Below are 22,165 nucleotides of genomic sequence, written 5' to 3'. Positions count from 1 at the left end.
TTCTGCACAGCTGTGAAAATTCCTCTGTGCTTTTGGGTGAAAGGGATCTTTAATTTCATATATAATAAATTTGTGACTCAATGGCACTTTGGAGAAGCAGCTATGAGTTAACAGAAAGATCATCTCCCACCTCTTTCTTTATCAAGTAAACCATTGTCCTTATCAGATTATCTGGAGATTTTGGATAGCTTTCAACATCTTTCTATTCTTAATCCACTCCTGACTGGTAAAGAAACTCTGACTTGCTTCATTTCTGACCTGGAATAGTTCATCTCTCTTTAGATAGTATGGTGGCTAATGACCCTGTGCTCCTGGGCTTACTGTGACTGGACTTGGTGCAGACACCCACTTGGCTTTAGTCCTAATGTAATTTATAACTTTTACACTCAAGACAAACTCCAGGATCAGCTTCCCCAGTAGTTCCGATTACAGGTATATATAATGATGTCTGGCTTAAATAGTTTAATTAATTTTAATGACCATTTCTTTGGTCTTCATCAGTAGAGCTTATATTCCCTGTTAATAACAACCTTGTTATAGTTGATGAAACTAGTTCTGAGAATTGGGGCCTAACAAAATGTGTTTTGAATATTTCTAAATGATGCCTTTTTAAAAAAAATATTTTCCCATAGATCCATGTTTCATGTTCTTTCCCTCTCCCCCAAACCCACCAACCCCCTGTAGCCAACGCACAATTCCACTGGGCTTTACATGTATCATTGAGGAAGACCCAATTCCATATTAATGATAGTTGGACTGGAGTTATCATTTAGTGTCTACATCCCCAATAATATTCCCATCAGCCCATGTGTTCAAGCAGTTGTTTTTCTTCTGTGTTTCTCCTCCCACAGTTTTTCCTCTGAATGTGCCTAGTTTTCTTTCTCAGAAGTCCCTCAGCCTTGCTCTGGATCCTTGCGTTGCTGCTAGTAGAGAAGTCCGTTATGTTCGATTGTACCTAAATGATCTCTTTTTGAAGCAGCATGGGCAGAACTTGGACATAAAAACCATAAAACTCAGTAATGTGAGATGGTCTAGGTGTGTGTGTGTACACACACACACACACACACACACACACACACACACACACGACAAGATAGTATTTCTGAGAGTCATCCAAGCAATTTGTAATCCATGGCTAGTGTAGACTTAGGCTATTATGTATGCTATTATGTATGTCATCAGTGTAGTGACAGAAATCCATGTACTTGGAAAGAAGGCCTCACTGAAGTTCTCTTGAGCCACAGGAATAAATAAGAACGCTGAGACCCGTAACTAAAGAAGCCATTCTTGTGGGGCTCCCCTAAAAGGAGGAGGGATCTAATTGCTTCTGACCCTGGTCATTCATAGGATCTGGCAGACGTGTGGTGGCACAGAAAGCCAGTCTATCAAGTGCATGTCCTTTAGGAACTTTACTTCTTCCCTTGCAAATTCTCATGGTGCGCTGGCTGTGATAGGAATTCATCTGTCTAAGTTGTGGTCCAACCAACTCACCCAAACTCCCTAAAAACAAGGCAAGGGGCATTTCCATCCTGGTCATGTTAATACACGAGTCTGACTCTGTAACAGTAAATCCTCCTGGAGCCTCCCTGAGCTGTGGATCTCTGCTACGGAGACCCTCTCAGCATTGATTAGATTAGACCCTCTCCTCAGAAGCCCTTGCTCCAGTGAATCAGGGATCAGGTTTGTCTGAACTGCTACTGACCCAGTTCCTTGATGTTCTTGCCTGTTCTTTGCCCTCTTAGGGCAAACCTTCCTCCCAGAAATAGGAATAAGACAGTTCTGGAGCTCCCCACTATCGGTAGTTACCCAGTCTCCTCATCATCTCAGCAGGATATAACAGAACCATATCCTTTGGGTCCAAGGCCATAGGAGAGGTCCCTGGCTATGGCCTTCCCTGCATCTGGAGACGTCTTTGATGCCCTTGAACATTCAATGAATGATCTCTAGAGGGTGAGATCTCTCATCTCCTCAAGTAACTGCTTGCCTGAATTTTCTCAAGTGTAAAAATGGGGATAATAATAGCAGCAACTTCCTCAGGCTATTGTGAGGATCAGATGAGATAATATTTGTAGAATGCTTATCTCAGGGCTCGGCACCTTGTAGGTAGAGAATCTGTTCTTGGAATCTCGGTCCCTAGACGTGCTCTAAAGAAACCATTCGCTAGGATCTCCCAAACAGAGGTTCACTCATTCTTCAAGAGAGCAAGTTCCATGAAGCCCCATTCTTATAGGGCTGGTCAATATGGCTGCCATATTATTCACATCCAAAAGTACTTGTTTCTTCAACTGGTGTCAAAAGATCAGAAGACTGATCCTGACAAGGTGTGCCCACTTTGGTGAACTTGCATGAGGACATGGCTAAGAGTTGCACAGGAGGGCAGTCAGGAATGGGTTGCCAAATTACTGAGAGAGAACATCCATGTGTGAGTATTTGGGTACAAGTGTTTGCTGCCCAGCAACATTAGGGACTGAGGCACAGAGGGGTCAGCTTCTCGTTATTGGAAATATCCAAGCAGAGACTAGTTAACTCCATATGGTGGGGATTCATCCATTTATTTCATAACCATACATTAAGTACTTAAAGGATAGGGTGCTGAGTGCTAGAACAGATTTAACAATTGAGTTCATTAAAATGTGGATGGCATTTGTAGGCTAACAGGGGGTATAGAACCACATCTACGTCACAGGAATTATATCACATGGGGCAAAGAGAAGGAATAAGCATTTCTGCAGTACTTACTATGTACCAAGCAGTGTGCCGAGCACTTTTCCAATATGAACTCATTTCATCCTTATTAACAACCCTGTGAGATAGCTACTGTTTTCACCAGCCGCATTTTACAGCTGAGGAAATTGGCCAAAGAGAGTTAAGTGATTTTCCTGGGGTCATACCTTTAATAATTGTCAGGGGCAGGATTTGAGCGCAGGTCTTGACTAGACCAAGAGAGCCCCATGCCCAATCCATCTGCCCCTATTTGGGTTGGGTTGGGTTTTTATACATCTGTTAGACTGACAGTAAGCTTTAATACTCTGCAAACATTCGGTGCTTAATAGATGTCCGATGGGTTACTGGAAAGACCACTGGATTAGGAGATAGGATCTGGGTTCAAATTGCAGTAAGTTCTCCATCTGTGATCTTGGCAAATACATGCTTGTTGATTGATTGTTTCTTTGGCAAACAATTCACCAGAAAGAAAGCAATAGGGATCTTACCTTTCTCTTTTTGTTGGTATGTTTTTATGAGTGAGGAAAAGTCCACCAAATTCTATTTTCCCTAATTAATCTCTCTTGATCTAAGATAAAATGAAGGAGTTAAGCCAGATGTTCTCTGAGAATCCTTTAACTGTAATACAGCAGAGAATGGAGGCACATCACAGGAGCCCAGAAATCGTAGGGTTTTTGGTAATAACATGCAATGAGATGCCTTTTTATTTTTTAGATAAAGAGTAAACCTAGGTGTGTGACTCTGGGCAAGTCACTTAACCCCCATTGCCTAGTTCTTACCACTCTTCTGCCTTGGAGCCAATACCAAGTATTGATTCTAAGATGGAAGGTGAGGGTTTAAAAAAAAAAATTCAAAGGGTAAAAGGGGACAGAAAATATATCTTGATTTCTTTCTCGTTTTTTATTCCGATCTGGAAGTAGTAGCTCATTTGATGCTGATAGGGGATAATTTCTTTGGGTTTGGCTACAGAATTATGTGAAGCTGTCAAGGCTAAAAAAAAACCCAGAGGTAGATAGGAGCAGGCAACAGTACACGCAGAAGTGCTTTGATAGTTGGTCAAAAGAAGAACGTGTGTAGGGCCCACTTCTGGAAGACCACCCTTGGCTCCTAGCTGAGCTGATCTGAAGAAGAACCTTCCCTTTACCATGTTTCTTCTGTTTCTCCTACCTCCTCAGGAGATTGAGTTCTGAAAAGGATGGGAGGGGGGAAAGAGAATTTTTAGAACAAAGCTATAGAAAAGCCTCAAGTTACAACATAAGTTCTTGATGGCAGGTACCGATTCACTTTTGTCTTTGTATCCCCAGCACACACTAGGTTCCCAGCACGTGGTAGGGAATAATTGTTCTTTGGGGGTTCGTTTCACCAGATTGTCCAGGATTTTTTTAAAAAAAGAGTGTTTTCCATCTTTTTTTTTGCTCCCTTCCATTTAAAAAAAGAAAATTCCATACTATCAAGACCAAGCAGATATATTTTTTCTAATTCTTTAGTCTAATTCTAGTTACAATATTTAGGAAATTGTCCTTGGAAACAGCTAATAATAATAATACGATGACCATTGATGATTCAAGAGGACCAGTCTAATATTCATGACAGAGAGGTAGACAGATTTAGGGTGCAGAATGAGGCATTTTACATATGTATGACAGAAACTACGGCTTTTATATATGTCTATGTATTCGTAAGTCTTATGGATTTTATATATGTTCTTATATTTAGTTTCCAAAGTAGTTTTTTCCCCCCAGTGTTATTGTATTCTCATGGTTGTGCCCATTTTGATCTTCATCCGTTTGTAAAATTCTTTAAAATGGTTCCTATTTATAATATTGAGGTTATACACTGTTCTTCTGGGTCTGCCCGCTTCATACTTGCTTCGGTTCAAATAAGTTTTCCCCTGTTTGAAAACATCTGATTTCTCATTTCTTAAATCCCATGATCTTATTCCTATACCACAACTTATTTGGCCATTCATTCATCCATCTATGCCTCCCTTTAGTTTCCAGTTGTTGTTAAATTTGGGGTTTTTTGCCGCAACAAAAATAGAGCTGCTCTAAAGATTCTTGGCAATGTGGGATCTTTTCCTATTTCTTTGATCACTTTTGGTGCTTTTGAATTCTTCTTCTCTTCTAGGTTGGTATTGAATGACCACAACTAGCTAACCTGTAACACATACATTCCCATAGCAGTTTGTGGGTCCATCAGCACTCACTCTCCTCGGCCCTTTTCCATTTATTTTGGGTGTTGTTATAGCATGTGCTTCATCCCTTTAGTCGTAGTCTTTGTTTGCTTTCCATTATTTGGAGTTGGAAGAGACCCCAGAGATACCTCTGCAACACCTTCCTCCCACCCCCTCTTTTACAAAAGGGAATTCAGTCCTCCAGAGAAGTAACTGGTAGCAAAGGACTTGGTTTTAGACCGGGGTCTCCACTGCCGGCCCAATATTCTTTCCTCTTCACCATGCTATCCATAAGAATTTTTCCAGATTTTTTTTTTACCCTTTATACTCATATATTTAAGCTGCGTTATATTTTCTGTTATATTAACTTAACACAATTTATTTAATTATCCTTTAGTGGGCCTTGAATTAGTTTCTTTTCTTCCAATTATAAATTCTCCTGCTCTGTGTGGCTATATATAGTAACAACAGAGAGCTTCTTTCTTCTTTTTGCTAGCACTCTGATAAGATAGTTCTAATAACCAATAACTAGGTCAGAGAATATGATAACTTTGATAACTTTTGTGGAATTACCAGTTGCTTTCTCAAAAGATTCTACAAGGGGCAGCTGGGTAGCTCAGTGGATGGAGAGCCAGGCCTAGAGACAGGAGGTCTTAGGTTCAAATCTGGCCTCAGACACTTCCCAGCTGTGTGACCCTGGGCAAGTCACTTGACCCCCATGGCCCACCCTTACCACTCTTCCACCTAGGAGCCAATACACAGAAGTTAAGGGTTTAAACAAAAACAAAAAAACCAAAAGATTCTACAAGCTTCCTCAATAGTGGGGGAGGGAGAGAATCTGAATCTGAAAAGAAAAGAAAATTGAATTTAAAAAAAAGATTCCCCAAGTTTGCAAATCTACCAACAACGGATGAATGTAGCTTTGTCTTCCACATTGTTTAGCTTCTTTTAGTGATTTTTGCCAGTTTTATGAATTATCTGGGTAAAGTACTTTGCAAACCTTAAAGTACTATATAAATGCTGATGAAGGTTTCTGCTGTGATAGCTTTGGAAACCAAGGGCAGTTTGGGTATGTTGAAGAAAGATCTCCAGTGCCTTCATACTCAACTGAAAAAAATATATTATTTTTATGGGGAACATCTTGAATCCAACAAAAGGACTTAGAGGAGCTCTGAATTTCCTCCTCTCCACATGTACTCTCTAGGTGTGAGCCTACTTTTCCCTCCTCATTTCCTCTGAATATGGTCACCTCTTAGAGCCTGAATTTCCTCCTAAGTAAAATGGAGGAAATAATTGTTGTAGCACTTAGCTCAAAGGTTGCTTATAAGAATCAAATGAAGTAACATGTAAACTACTTTGCAAATGGCAAAGCTCTAAGGCCAGGGGTTCTTGACTTTTTATTTTGAAAAGGGGATCATGTATCCCTTTTGCTAGCTTAGTAAAACCTAAGGACTCTCCAGGCTTTTATTTATTTATTTGTTTGTTTTTAAGGTTGGATTCTTCCTCTCTCACCTAGAGTAGAAGTGTGCAGTGGTCATTCATGAGCCCGGTCTTACAACTGATCAGGAAGAAACTTTTGACTTTCCTTTTCTGATTTGGTTTGCTTGGTCCCTTTTGGGGCAACCTGGTTTCTCTTTCCCCCTGCACCTCCAAATCCCCACATTTCTCGAGATCTATTTATCATCTCCCATAATCTGATAAGGACATAGGAGAGGATCTTTTAGCTCATGCTTCCAGCTCTGTCTCCAAGAGCATGGAGTTTATTATATATATATTTCAAGACTCATTTCACACAAAAGAATCCCCCCGAAACTTCACAGATGCGCAGAAGTTACAAATTATGTCATATCAAAACACAAAAGGTCTCATTGGGTTCAGAATAGAACAAGACCAAGGCTGAATTTTGACTGGGTTCTTATCAGAAAGCCAAGTTGGGGAATATTTTCTCAGGGTTGAAATGCCCCTGCTAAGATTTTGGCCTTGGCTGTACCAGGCAGCTGCATTCCTGGCCAAAGTGGAAGAGTGTTAACCTCTTACATGCTGGTTTGCTAGGAACTTAAAGCTTTTCAATAAGGCCACAATACTTTTCAACAAGAAATCACAAGGATCACAAAAGGGGTCAAAAGAGGAGTCTCAGATTTTTATCTATTCTCTTATTGGCTTCCCACATATTTCCCCTTTTCTTTAAATTAAAATGATTTGTTACATAGGAAAAATTTTAATAATAAAAGGAGTCATCAATTAGTTATAATCATTAGCTATAGCTGGATCTGATAGGATTTACAGATCAAACTGTTTATTTATAGCTCTCTACACACATTGATGCCAGAAAACTGAACATCCAATTAAGTTGGTCCTACTTAAGCTCAGAACTCCTGGGCTCCAAAGGACCACCACCCAGTCCCTTACATGCTACTGCCTCCACCTTCTATTTTCTTTCATAAGGTACCTCAAATGGAAGATAGGCAAGGAAGAGATTAAAAATTTAAATCCCGCCAGTATCAAAATGCTGTACTAGAGACTGCTGGGTTTTGGTATATCTGGTATTTCAGTGATTTATTGATCATTTTTGTAATTTTGTAGAGACATTAGTCACATGCAAACCTGAATTATTTTCATACAGTATCGTTTGAGTACACAGTGCTGCTGTTGATTTTCTCTCATAGGTTTGGCTCTAGCTATGCTCCCACTATTCTGGTCTGCCATTGAAATTTGGGATTCCTAACTAACTTGCTGGTTTTATCTAAGGACTAATTATGAGACTACAGTGATGGGGTTAATACATTTTTTTAATTTCAATTTTTTAAACCCTTTACCCTCTACCTTAGAATCAATACTATGTAATATTGTATAGTAGAAAAGCAGTAAGGACTAGGCAATGGGTATTAAGTGATGCCTATGGTCACATGGCTAGGAAGTGTCTATGGCCAGATTTGAACCCAGGACTTCACTGTCCCTGGGATTAATACATTTTTAAAAACAATCATTTTCATTGGGAAGGCTTTGACCTACCAAGTAACATTTCATACTATGTATAACTTATTTCCCCTATTTCCAAAATATAGTTGAATTTAGAACAAAGTATGTGAATCAACAGGGCCAGCACGTGTAAGCCAATATGTCAGAAATAGAAAATTACTGGCAACTCCATATAAACAATTTGAGGTGAACTGATTTTCTCTTATTATTCTGGAGTTCAGTATATCAAGGAACCTAGAAAAAAAGCTTCAGAGCATAGACCTTGAAAAAGAATGTTCCAGGCATTCGATTTCATATGCTTTATTGTTATCATTCTTTCTGTTGACTTGTAGCTGTCCTGTATGTTTTTTTCCTGGTTCTTCTTACTCATTTTGCATCAGTTTACAGGTCTTTCCGTGATGGTTTATACATTCTGTATTCACTTGTTGCAGCACAATTTTCTTGTACCTTTATGTTTTGCTATTTGTTGAGTCATTTTCCAATTGATGGACTATGACTTTGTTTCTACAAAATGTCTTGCTATAAATAATTTAATGTTAATAATAATCATGAAGGCTGGCTTTTCATAGTGCTTTAAGGTTTGCAGACTTCTTTGTATAAGATCTCATTTAATCCTCACAAGAACCCTGAGAAATAGGTGCTGTCATGAGACCCATCTGTGGATGAGGATACTGAGGCAGAGAGTGGTGATGTGCTAGTTCATTGTCTGAGGCTAGTCAGACTTTCAGACTTCTCGTTGGTCGCTGACATCTATGGGGATTAATTTTTTGCCCAGCTGTGGGATCTTTGGTTAAGAGATTTGGCTATTTTTGTCACTTTCTAAACATATTTCAAACTGGTTTCTGGACTAGTCAGACCAGTTCATAACTCCATTAACAGCGTATTGATGAGATACAGCCTCTACATCAACTATTTCCCTCTTTTGTTATCTTTATGGTCCATCCTTTAAACCCTCCATTCCAGGATGAGACTTGAGAACAGACCTTCTAAGAGCTATTAGAAAAGAATAGAAGCACCCAATTTCTGTTTCACCCAGCCCTGTGCACCTAGTTAGGACTAGACAATGGAAAGGAACACATGGTTATAGCAGCATTTTTAAAGGGGAGGAGGGAAGCTCTGTTGCTCCCTGGATAAAGAGATCTGCCGCTTTTAGCAAGGATCTAGGGTGACCCCGTTCCTTATTGTCTCCCTTCTGACTTTATTTCTTTCCAGATTTGAAGGTTATGATATTATGGAACTCTTCCCCTGCATAAAATTGTAGTGCCCCGTAGGGTGCCCTCAAAAGCCCCAAACATTCTGTCTTTATAGGAAACAAATACTGGCAGATGTTCCTGTTACAGAAAAGATGGAGGAAAAATTTCTCGAAAGCCTATAGTAGAAGCTAAAGGGCCTAAACTCCAAAATACTTGAAGATCCTGAAGTCACTTAAATATGCAAATCTCCAGAGAAGCCCTTTTATTGCTCTTGGCCAAGCTGAATAGTTATCTGAATTATATTTCTGAACCCCGTGTTTCGGATGTGTTTCTGAAGTTTGGATGTAGCAGGAGTAGCTTCATTTATCCCAGGGAATATTGTTGAAATTCAGCATAATGTTTTTAGGAGGTGGAGCAGGTATTGGACCCAGCCAGAAACTGATAAGACCCATCAAACTCCCAAATGTTGGGACTCTTATCTAAATCCTCCTCCTACTGAAGTTCTCTGCTGGGGCAGTCTGATGGGCGAAACCATCCTGGGCACAAAAGGTCTGTCTAGCTAGTGAAATGGCCTGAGCTCGAACAAGTCACCTCAGCTCTCTGTGGCTTGCTACCTGCCTTCCCTACCTCCCCTCATCAATAGGAATACCAAATGAGCTCATTTGTGGGGCAGCATTTTGAAAAGTGACATCTGGATGGCATTGCTGTTGAAAACCCCACAGTTAAAATAAAGGAATTTTAACACATTTTAAGTGTCTACTGCATGCAGGGCAATGGCCTTCAGCCAAAAAAAAAAAGGATTTTAAAGAAATGAAAGACTGTTTTCCACCTTCAAGGGGCTTATAAAGGGTGAGAACAGGACAAAGACGCAAGTAGAAAGCTAACATGACAAACATTCCCCAAATATATGACAAATAGTCATTTCACATGGGTCTTAAGAGGAGCGAGTGGATTGGTTGTGGTGACAAAGGAATGCTCTTTAGGTCAATAGGATCTAAGCAAGTGCTTTAAAGATTGAGGAGATTTGAATAAGTAGGGAAGAAGGGAAAAAAGGGTATTTTGAGAGTGTTCCTGTTAATGGTACAATGGAAAGAATGTGGTTTGGGAGTCAGAAGGCCCTAGATTCAAATCCTAGCTCTGCCACTTTCTGCTTTAGGACCTTGGACATATCATTTACCCTTTCTGGAACTCATTTCCTTCTATTGCAAAATGAACTTTAAGCAAACAGTTGGGAAAGTAACCGAAGTATGGGAAGAAACAGAAGACATTGACATAAGTGTAAAGGGCATTGCAAGTAGGAGAGAAAAAAGGGAAAGAGGAAAAATTACAGACATACTAATTTCCTATTTCTTAACCTTCAGTAAGCCAGAGCATGACATTTCGCAACAATAAGAAATAAGACTTGAAGGATATTTGAAGTACAGGCATGACGTGACTGATAAGTGTTGGACTGAACTGATAAACTTGAAGTTCTTATTGTGTTAGAACTTGGGCACTTATTGTTGGCATTTAATCTCTCTAATATACAACTCCCCAAGGGCAAGGATGAATGCAAGTTTTCTGGAACATCTCCATTGGTTGTTGTTTTTTGGTTTTTTTTTTTAGAACAAGGTATCCAATCAGCAAATGCCAGTATCACTTGCAAATGAGTAGGCATTAAGGTCACTGTTCTTTGTTAAAGTAAAAAAACAAATCTCCCAGTATCGAATCTGGGCTTTGGCTTCTCTTAAGCAGATTTGGCTGTGGGATGAACTCATGGCAACGATAGTGACCTTAACTGACTCATTTTTATTAACTCATGGAATAAAACAGAATTCCTTAATATTATCCATCCTATTTTGCGGGAACAGACTTAATAATTAAAAAAAGAAATCTATAATGTAATGGTCATAACTTGGGGAAATTTCCCAAACATAAAAATGCATCAGTGCTATACATAATGTAAATAAGTCAACAGGCCACACAAACTACTCAGCCTGTCCCTCTTGACAGTGAGCAGAAGAGCAGACGCAGCCAATGCTCTGAGCAAGATATCCTTTATTTATTTTTAATTTATTATTACTATTTTTTAAACCTTTACCTTTCATCTTAGAATCAATGCTGTGTAGTGGTTTCCAGGCAGAAGAGTGGGAAGGGCTAGGCAATGGGGAGATAAGTGACTTGCCCTGGGCCATGCAGCTAGGAAGTATCCTAGGCTAGATTTGAACTCAGGACCTCCCATCTCTGGGCCTGACTCCATCCACTGAGCCACCCAGCTGCCCCCCAAGATGTTAATTAATAGGGACACACTATCTGGTAACAAAGGGATCTTGTGGCTGGCCTGCATTTGTGCCAAAGACCCTGAGCCAGGACTCACAGTGTCTTTTAAAGCTCAGTTCGTCTTCCTTCTGATTGGCCAGACAAGACCCCATTTGGATCCCCCTGCAGACGAAAGGCGACTTTGATTGGTAGACATTTTAATGAGGAGGTGGGTTTAGAGTTCTCAGCTGCTTCCCGTTACTTCATCGTTAAGGACCAAGAATAATCCTGAGGGAAAGGGGGCTGCCTAGCTCAGCCAGTGCTCCGTGCCCCACCGACAGCTACCACTAGCAGTTTGGGCTAGAAAAACATAAGCCGCCTCCATCAGATTTCCTTCGGTTTGGTTTCCCTGTTGGAGACCAGGTTACTCCAAACCTTGATTAGGAAGGAAAGAGAGTCATCCCTGACGAAAGCTCAAACTGGCATCTGCTTTGGGGGTAAACAGACCCAAGTCTGGGAGTAATCCTGTCCTTACTCATTTCCTTGCACCCTCCAGAAACTGCCTGACAACATACAATTCAATGTTAATCTTCCTCCCTGTAGTCTGAGTCCATCCGGTCCTTCTGTCTTTTATTTCAAGTTATCCCCCCTTATGCATTTTGGGTTCCAGCCAGGCTCTCTCCAGTACAACCCCAAGGGGCTAAACACTTGTCCTGGGTCCCAGAGGAGGTACGTCGAATGGAGGAACGAAACCTAGGTCTTGCCGTCTCTGCAGCCACTCTGCCACGTTCCGTGCCGTTCTCTGTGGGTTACACCCAAAAATGTAGTGCGTGTATATATTTGCATTCATGGGCACACACACATACACAACCACCGTCGTGCTAGTGTTTTGCTCCCAGGAGTCACGACCCAGCCTTTTAGTCAGCTTCTTCTCTGGAAGCCCTCCGAGAGAATGCCAAGAACTTTGGTGTGTTCTTTGGAACAGAGTTAGCTGTTTATCTTAACCTTTTTGCTCCCAATTCAAATCACCTGAAAACAAGAAGGTTTGGAGGCAGAGACTCGGGTCTGAGTCTTGGCCCTTTGTGACGCTGGGCATAATGCAAGGCCACTCTGTCCTTGGCTTTCCTTCTGTGTAACAGGAGAGGCTTGGCTTAGATCCCTGGTGCCCACTTCAAATAGAACCAGCTCCGGGTGGTGTGGCATATTGACTTAAATTAACATCGTGTTGCATATTTACTTTGTTAAACATTTTCAGTTATGTTTTTGTCTGGCTCTGGCTGGGAGTTTGCTACTTGTAGATTAGATGATCCTGAAGGTCTCTTCCAGACCGAGTGCCATGTTCTCAGATTCAAAGCTGCTATGAGAGGCAATGTGGCACGGTAAAAGAGAGCTCTAATGTGGCATCGAGGGCATTGGTTCAAATCCTCCTGTTCACAGTTATTCCCTGAATTGTGGTAAGAAATTCAGTGAAGCTCTCTGAGCCTTGATTCCCTCTTCTACAAAGGGGCAGGGTTAGGACTGGCTGGCCTCCAGGGCCTCTTTCCAGGCTAATATCAGGATCCTAAGTGAACCATAGAATGCTCTTTGTCCTTCGAGACCGAGGCAAGCTAGGTTCAATTCTTGATATCTGTTGTCAACCCTGAAAGACACAGAAAGGCTAAAATAGTGAGAAATCAGGACAAGGAAGACGACGCTCTAACAGCCTCCACACGGAGTCATGCACAAGATTCCACACGGAGACCAGCTCTGGGACTCTGGGAAAAATGCACCCCGAAAGGAGATTTTCCAATAATCTGAAAAACTTGGCATCCTATGTACCCCAAGTTTGGGGGGAATAAAGGACAAGAAGGACAAATGATTGGCTCCCTTGGAGAGCTGGGTAGGAGGATTCTAGCTGAGGGCTGGACTTACCTGGGAGAGGCCTAGATAACAACGGGAGAAAGATTTTATCATATCTACTCATTCTATCTAGGCTGAGATCATATAAGGTTTATTGTTCAGTATGGGAGTTCCCTAAAGGCAAGTTCCCAAGGGACAAAGGCAAATTTGGGGGTTCTGCAAAACAAGGTCATCACTACATGGGAATCAGAAATGATAGTTGGAAAAACTATTTTTAGAATGAGAAGTTACTGTGCTGGGACAGCTGTGCAAAAAGCTCGTCAGGCAGGGGCACGTTTCTAAGAACTATGCTCTTGGGAAGTTGTGTTCTAGAATATCTAAGTAGTGCCCTGGCTTTTCATCATCTCAGAATATTGCACGATTGAGTAGAGAACTCTGTCATCCTTCTTTTTGCTGCCACTGATAAATGACATTGAATAAAGAATTACTGAGTATGTTACCAGAGAGGAAGAAACAAAAACCTTTCCAGCTTTGGAAAGTTGTTGTTGTTATTTTTAAAGCCCGTCTGTCAGGTGACTCACAAACATTCAGGGGTCCCAGAGGGGTGGAGAATAAGACACAGTGAGGAGGATGGCATGCGTGAGGAGGCCACTGGAACTGTTCAATCAGAAGCAAAGCTGATTTCATCACAGCTAGCGTTTTCTAAGGCTACCTTACTTAAGCTAAAGGATTGGGTAATCTTTTTACATAGACAGTGGATAGTGATGATTTACAATCTTAGTACGACAACTTAGTTTTTACCTCACTGAAGCTTAGACAGAGTTTTCTATAGGATAATAATTCAGTATGTTACCCAGTGGTGTAACCATCTAACAGAGTTTCTCATAGAATTCTTGCACTAGTGATTTCTTGGAAGGACACTTAGTATTTGGGAAGGAATTGGATGAAGTTCTTATGCTGGGGGTGAGGGGAGAGGCGGGAGGAGCTACATGGCTGTGATTTTACTGGGGCCTATTCTCACTATTGGGGTTACACCCTTCCCTTCTGTCTTAGAACAGACACTGTGTGTTAGTTCCAAAGCAGAAGAGGGTCACCCAGCTAGGAAGTATCTGAGGTCAGATTTGAACGTAGGTCCTTCCAACGCCAAGCTTGGCTCTTTTTAGCCACCTACTTACTGAAAAGTGTTATTCCTATATTCCTAGTAGGAAAAAATATCAAAATTATAAATTCTAGTCTTTGGGGTTTTGGAAATGACATGTTGAGCACTCACTCACTTTCTTAAGTCTATAACATTTACTCCCTGCCTGACCCTTACACCTTCTGGCTCTTTGGAGAAACTCTCAAATGGTTTAACTCCTTAAATGCTTACTTATATATACTTATAAAATATCTTACTTATTTTTTCCATTTGAATTCCATTGCTCAGCAAAGGACTGGCACAAAGGAAACACTTAACAGGTGCTTCCCCCCCATTCATTGGCTCATATGGAAGAAACAGAATTTAAAAGGAAACAATCAAGAACTGCAAACCGAGGTGATTGGAAGAATGATAGTGTCTTCCACAGGTAACCATTGTCTAGGGGTGGCCAACACACTTAATCTCTCTTCACTTACCCCTACCAGCAGGACTAGAGTTCCTGGATATGGCCCAGCATCATGGAGCTTAAGAAGGTAACACAGCGCTGATTAGGTTGAGAATTTACTTCTACGCTGCGCCGCTCTAACTCCTGAATCCTCATCAGTGAGCTTTGCTAGACCAAGTCAGCCCCGTGACACCATTAGTTCTCAAACAGAAGATATTGTACTAAGTGATAAGGCAATAGCAGACGTTCTTATAACTGCATGGATGTTCACTATGAGCAAATTCAGTAATAATGAAAATAGCAGAGTCCACACCCAAACTTGGGGCATACACTTTCCCCAGTGGGGATGCTGGGAACACATTTACCCACACTTAGGAGGGAGGTACGTGAATGAGAATAGCCCATGTACTGGGGGCAAGTTACACCTCTAGGTCGCAGGTCTTGCTGTCTCTGGTCTCTTCAGAAATAATTTGTAGGCTCTGAAGACCCCACTCTGCTAGTTGCTACCCTTCTGGTCCTAACTGTCTTCCTGTTGTCCTTTAATTCTCTTTTCCTCTGATACAGAAATAAATTCTTTTAACTGATAATCACTCTTTTTTCCCAATTAAAGGTTTTTTTTTAATTTACACGTAGAAATATTTTTGACAATTGTTTTCTTGACATTTTGGGATTTCGATTTCCTCCCTCTTTAATCCTCTCCCCTTCCCCCCCCCCTCCCCCCAGTGAATAGTGGTCAGATATAGGTTTGTATAAATGGCTATTTTGAACCTTTGAACTACGTTCCCCAGAATTCCTTTTAATTTCTCCACCACGTTTGTGTCTTGTTTATAAGTTCTGTGACTCCACCGCTCACTCTCTTTTCCCCCCTGCAACTGGGGCTGGGTTAGCTAGTTTTCTTTTACTTTAGTTGTTATTATTAATTAACTTTATAAAATAGAATGGTTGTTGTATATTAATTTTAATCTTTACAGGTTACACCTCTACTTTCACTATAATACATATTTCCATACTGTTCATGCTATGATAGAAGACATACACGGTCAGCCCTCGCTGTGTCGTGGTTCGGTTCACTTATCATGGCTTTACTGGGATTTTTAACAATATATATATATATATATATATATATATATCTCCTTCTGTATTGCGGAGTTTTCACGGATGAATACTGGGCTACACACAGTGGAAGCAGCCCTCCACTGCGGCTTGCACAGCTCTGCCAGCGTGAGATTGCACACACACATGCTCTTGGCGTGGCCTGTGTCTTGGCGTCGGTCCCTTTGCTCTCCCGCACTGGGCCCAGATATTCAGCATTAGGTGTTGCTCTGCGATGTGTGTCTTTGTGAAGTCTTCCGGGCCACCCACGTTCTGTGCCTTCTGAGGCTTCTGGCAGCGAACCCACGCGCCTGGGAAGATGCGAACCATGGAAGAATAATCAGGCAAATGCAACGCCTCCACTTGGCCGGTTTTTACCTATTGCGGGGCTCTCCCACCCTAGTTAGGGGTCACCGCACTAGCATCTGATGAAGGAGGGCTAGTGGGAGATGGCGCCACTCAGATTCCAACAGTTCCTTCTTTGGCTGAGGAGAGCATTTTCATCATGGATCTCTTGTGTTTGGTGTGATGATAGTTTAGTCCTTCGTGGCTGATCATTGTGTAACATTTCTGCTCCTCTGCTTCTGCTCGCTTCACTTTGCATAAGTTCATATGAATCTTTATAGGTTTTTCCGAACTCATCCTGTTTGTCATTTCTTATGGCATCATCATATTCCATTACAGCCTTATACCCCAACTCATTCATTCCCCAAGTGACGGGTAGTCTCTTGGTTTCCAATTCTTTGTCACTACAAAAAGTGCAAAAATAAAAATGTTTTGGTACAGGTAGTAGGTCCCTTTCCCTTATCTTTGGTTTCTTTAGGATATAGACCCAATAGTGGTTTTGCTGGGTCAAAGGGTTTGCACAGTTGCTTGGTCCATGTTGCTCTCCAGAATGGCTAGAGCACTTCACGGTTCCACCACAGCGTTTTAGTGTCCTGATTTTCCCACGTCCCCTCCAACATGGGCTGTTGTTTTCTTTTTTGGCCATGTAAGCCAATCTGGTCGGGGTGAGTTGGGTAACTCTTCAGAATGAATTCTGGAGTGGCAGAATCCACAAAAGAATAGGCTTAAGCAGCTTTCTTGCCCAAGACAACTTAAAAGGTCACCAGGAAAGGACTGTACTTCCAAGGTGAGAGCGGAACACAGACAACATCACAGCAAGAGAGTAGCTGGCAGTGCCTCGGCAAGCCAGGGCAGCCCCAGGGGCAACGGAAAGGGCAGCGCCCCTTCTGGAGCTCTAAGCCCACAGAAGTTAGGGGAGGGGTCAGACAGCTTCAGAAGGAGATTGCAGGGATCCCTTTGCTGGCATTGGGTGCAGGACTCTGTCACGTTCTCCACACATAGATCCAGGGCTTCACCCCAAACATGTAGGCACACTGGCGTGCCAGATGTTGTGGCCACAGGGGAACAGGGTACTCTCTGGGCACAGCTTCAGGGTAGAAAAGAGTGCTTGTGGTCAGTCACACGCCAGGAGACTAGTAAATGCACCTCTCCTTAGATTAAATAACACCTTAGAAGAACTGAAAACTTATAGGTCCCTAAGCTGAACTCTGAAAATAGCAAAATGGGAAGCTTGAAGCTTGGGAGAGTGCCCCTCCATCTTGGGAACAGGGCCCAACTTGAACAGAAAGTTAAAAGTTAAGAAATAGGCTAGAGAAAATGAGCAAAAATGAACCTGACCATATAAAGTTATTGTGGCATCATGGAAGATCAAAACAAAGACAAAATGGCTATTTCCCATGTGTCAAAGAAAAATGTGAATTGATTCTAGACCCAAAAAAGAATTCCTGGGAGAGCTCAAAAAGGATTTGAAAAATTAAAGAGGTAGCAGAATAATTGGGTAAAGAAATGAGAGTGATTCAAGAAAATCATTTTAAAAAGGGTTAACACTAGTGCAAATATTAATAATATGGAAATAGATCTTGATCAATGACACGTGTAAAAGCCAGTGGAATTGTTTGTTGGGGGTGGGAGGAGGGGAGGGAAAGAACATGATTTATTCCCATAACCATGGGACAATAGTCTAAATTTATTAAACAAATAAACTTTAAAAAGTAAATAAACATAGATTTAAAAGGGTTACACACTGGTAAAAAAAAAAAAAGCTAAAGAAAATTAATACCTTAAAAACCAGAATAGACCAAATAGGAAAAGATATACAAAAATTCACAAAAATGAACTCTTCAAAAAGCAGAATTGGCAACAGAGAAAAAGATGTACTTTAAAAATCCAGTGAATGGGGGCAGCTGGGTAGCTCAGTGGATTGAGAACCAGGCCTAGAGATGGGAGATCCTAGGTTTAAATATGTCTTCAGGCACTTCCCAGCAGTGTGACCCTGGGCAAGTCACTTGACCCCCATTGCCTAGCCCTTACCACTCTTCTGCCTTGGAGCCAATACACAGTATTAACTCGGAGACGGAAGGTAAGGGTTTTAAAAAAAAAGAAATCCAGGGAAGAGAAGAACTTAAAAAATAAAATTGACCCAATGGAAAAAGAGATGTAATAGCTGATGCAAGAAATTAATGTCTTAAAAATTAGAATTGGGCAAGTGGAAGCTAATGATTCCATGAGACATCAAGTTATAATCAAAATCAAGAGAATAAAAAACTAGAAGAAAACATTAAATATCTTATTGGAAAAATAGCTGACATGGAAAATAGATCCAGGAGAGATAATTAAGAATTATTAGGGGGCAGCAAGGTGGCTTAGTGGTTTGAGAGCCAGGCCTAGAGATGGGAGGTCCTTGGTTTAAATCTGGCCTCAGATATTTCCTACAAAAATGAATAATATGAAAATTAAACACAAGACTCAAAAGAAACATAAAAAGGTAAACAGAAAAGAGAAATCATAAGAAATTCAACAAGGTTAAACTTTTTATATTCTTACAGGGAAAAATGATACTTGTAAGTCCTGAGGACTTTATCATGGCTAGGGCGCTTAGAAAGAGTATTCTTAGAAGACAGGGATCATGACTTGACTATGATGAGAGAGACAGACAGAGAGAGAATGAATGAGAGAATTGCCCTGGGACAAGGGGGAAGGGGGAGGTAGAATGGAGTCAATTATCACATAAAAGAGGCAGGAAAGAACCTTCGCAGTAGAGGAGAAGATGGAAATGGGAGAGACACTTAAACCTTACCCTCATCTGATTTGGCCCAAAAAGGGAATCATATACCCCGCTGATGGCAAACCTCTGACACGGGTATCGGCACTGACACGCGGCCACATGAGACCACATACAGAGAAGTGTGGGGCCGCATGCCGAGGATGAAACCTTTGCTGTAATGTAGTGTAGACACTCTGTGCACTAGAGATGGCAATTCTACCTCTATTCATTTGCCTATTTTGGTTTATTAAATATAGTTATATATTACAATTATACATTTTTGTTATTTAAACTATAAATATCACAGATTTATGGTGTTTTTTTTTTCTCAAAGTGACACACCACCCTAGTTATGCTCGTTTTTTTGGCGAATTTTGACACACCAAGCTCAAAAGGTTGCCAATCACTGATATACACACTTAACTGGGTATAGAAATCTATCTTACCCTATAGGAAAGCATAAGAGGAAAGAAATAGGCTCTAAAAGTATTTGGAATTCTACTTGTGATTTTTCTGACTTAGAAACAAAACCTATTCCCTTTCATCTCCATTTGACTTTCACAGGCTTGATATTCAGAACATTTAGAATCATTTCCATATTTTGTGCCATATGTGCAATCTTTACCTTTCATTGAGTAATGTGTGAAAGTAGTTGTATATTCATCTGATGGAAGTGAATAATACATGGTAGCATTTTGGGAAAATTTAGATATCATTTAGGAGTTGCCCTTTTAGTATCTTCCTTCTTTCTTTCTTTGGATTCCCAAGAAGTGCTGGGTATGTTGAAAGCTGTTGGAAAGCTAGGAAAGGAAAGCTTTTAATGGATTAGTGGTTTTGAGCCTTGGCATGTCTCATCTAATCTTCTGTTGTCTGACACATTATACCACCTGCTAAGTGTCCTTTTACTATTTTCATTTAATTTTTTCCCAATTGCCCCCAAAAGTGAGCGGTATTATTTATTTAGCATAAACTACGAGGATGTGATTTTTTTTAGGTCTTGGGAACACTTGGATCATTACTATGGGACGGAATCTTTACGAGGGAAAGTTCTTTGTTAAAGATAGATATATTTCTTTAAGTTTTGTGGACTGCTATGTCCTAATAACGTCAGAATCTGGAGTATTTCTATCATGACTGTGTTTTGATTAGAATGGAAGAAAAATATTGTACAAACATGGTATAATGCTAAAATGATTTATCATCCTTTTTTTCTGTAATTCCTCAGGCAGCAGTTCCTGTCCAAAGATCCTTATCGTTTCATCTCCTTGCCCCCCAAGCAAGACAGACACATCAGTTAATGAGAATGTATGTGATGAGGCTCAGGGAATAAATGGAAAAGCACCAGTTAAAGCGTCCGCCTATCCAGCTGCACGTCCAAAGCCACAAGGTAAGTTCACATCTGGCCTGCACTCTGGGTAGGTATGTTTGTTTTGTTTGGGGCCTGAAAGTATTATTTCGTGAATGTGGGTAACTTCCAGTGAAGAAACTCCCTTTCCTGATGTCAGTTGCAAACTTGCCTACAACTTCAGTCTCAGCCAATATCTGTCGGAATTAAGCCCAGGCCCTCCTAACTCTGAGGCAGGGTCTCCATCTACTGTGCCCTGCTGCCTTGTAGATAGATCTCCTTGGTCCGAAGAGTGGGAGCAGCACTGCTCAGCAAATGGTGCCCATTAAACTGCCAGCTGCTTTTGTAAGGTAAGAATGAGGTGTCACCTGCTTTTAATCATGTGTTCGTTTTTGTGTCACAGAGTTGGGATTGGCAAGCTCCCAGGTGGTCAACAAAACTGATTCTTCTGAGAAAGTTTAGATATGGTTGTCTTTCACTTTCTGCAGCTTCAGTTATCTGCCGACAACCATGGATTCCAGGGGAAGGAGGGTGGCAGGAAAGGGGTTGTGGCTGGAAGAAGGAGAGGGGCCGGTAAAGGGTTCAAGGACAGGTAGAAGCCCAGAGCTGAGACTCAAGGGAGGACAGGTAGAAGACAGACACCCCAGCAGTTGGGCAGGCGGAGGAGGGAGTGGAGCAAAAGGTCCCTCTCTGCCCTTGGGTTCCTCCCATGGCAGCAGTCCACTGCAGCTCTGGTCTCTCTTCTGCTTTCAGTTGTAGGGTTTTTGTTTTGTCTTTTTGAGAGGGATTGGGAGCTGGTGGCGAGAAATGGCACATGTTAAATGTTAAAACAGCACTGTTAAATGTTTTGTGTAAGCATTTATGCCTCAGAAATTGGTAAATGCTAGAAGTCAAGATTTGATGTTTTTATTTTTGTTGATTGTTATACTTGAGAATGTGATGGGGGAAATGATGTTAATAAAGGTGATTGAACTTAAAAGTATGGCATGTATACCCTTTTTTTCCTCCAGTGAGCTGGTTGTTAAAACTTTTGCCAGTAAAACCTGGGTTAGATCTGTCAGCTTCTTGATTTACATATAGATCCTAACATCTTGATTTGAACTTTCTTAATTTAAATTCTAAAAAGGGCATAGAAGTAAACATTTTTCCCTCTGGTTTAAGTATTAGAGAAATGATAACTACAGATCCAATTGACTTTAAAAGCATAATTTTAAGTGCCTTTTGTTAGTAATACAGTAACACCTGATTTTATAAGAAACGTGAATTCAGGTACATGTGATGGTTAATTTTTTTTAAAGCAGAAAATTTTGTAAAATAAACATTTTGAATTTTTCAGTACTAAAGCCATTTTCCCAAGGGGCATAAAGTGTCCGTGGTTTATCCAGTCATACTCATTTTTGCTCTGAGAAGCATTAGTATAAGTCATTATGTTGTTTTGCACCAAACATTACCTCCTGTATCAGCCTTTGCCCAGAATTCTCTCTTGTAACAAGTCATGTCCTCTTCAGAGCAGCGCTTCCCTTTGTTTCATTAATGCTATTCAGTTATTAATAATGACCTCAAATTAAAAGAGTAGGGATGCTGGTAGCTCTGAGAAGCCTAAGAAAAGTTGTATAGTGCCTGGGAATTCATAGAAGAAATACTGATTAAATAGTGGGGTTCGCCGTTACGCATAATGTTGTACTTACGGAAAGGGTCTTGAATGTACAGGTCGTGTAAAACAAGGTCCTGCTGGAATCAGCCCATTAACAAGCATGTATTTACCAAGCGCCTGCTGTGGAGTAAGCATTGTTTGACCCTCAAGATACAAACGCAGAAATTAAACAGCCTTTCCCTTCAAGAAGCTTACATTCTATAGAAAGAAAGAGAAAGAAAGAAAGAAAGAGAGAG

General features: G+C 40.9%; 1 protein-coding gene across 1 annotated transcript in view; it reads left to right on the top strand.

The window, feature by feature from the left end:
- Positions 1 to 20,129: 20,129 nt before the first annotated feature.
- The window catches only part of FGD4 (FYVE, RhoGEF and PH domain containing 4), an 82,166-nt gene continuing 80,130 nt past the window's right edge, over positions 20,130 to 22,165 (top strand). The window contains exon 1 of the mRNA XM_044679453.1: positions 20,130 to 20,317. The gene's annotated coding sequence lies outside the window, so the exon portion shown is untranslated. The remainder of the gene's footprint in view (positions 20,318 to 22,165) is intronic.

Source organism: Gracilinanus agilis, chromosome 5, assembly GCF_016433145.1.
Source record: "Gracilinanus agilis isolate LMUSP501 chromosome 5, AgileGrace, whole genome shotgun sequence".
NCBI lineage: Eukaryota > Metazoa > Chordata > Mammalia > Didelphimorphia > Didelphidae > Gracilinanus > Gracilinanus agilis.
This window is presented reverse-complemented; position numbering and strand designations above follow the sequence as displayed.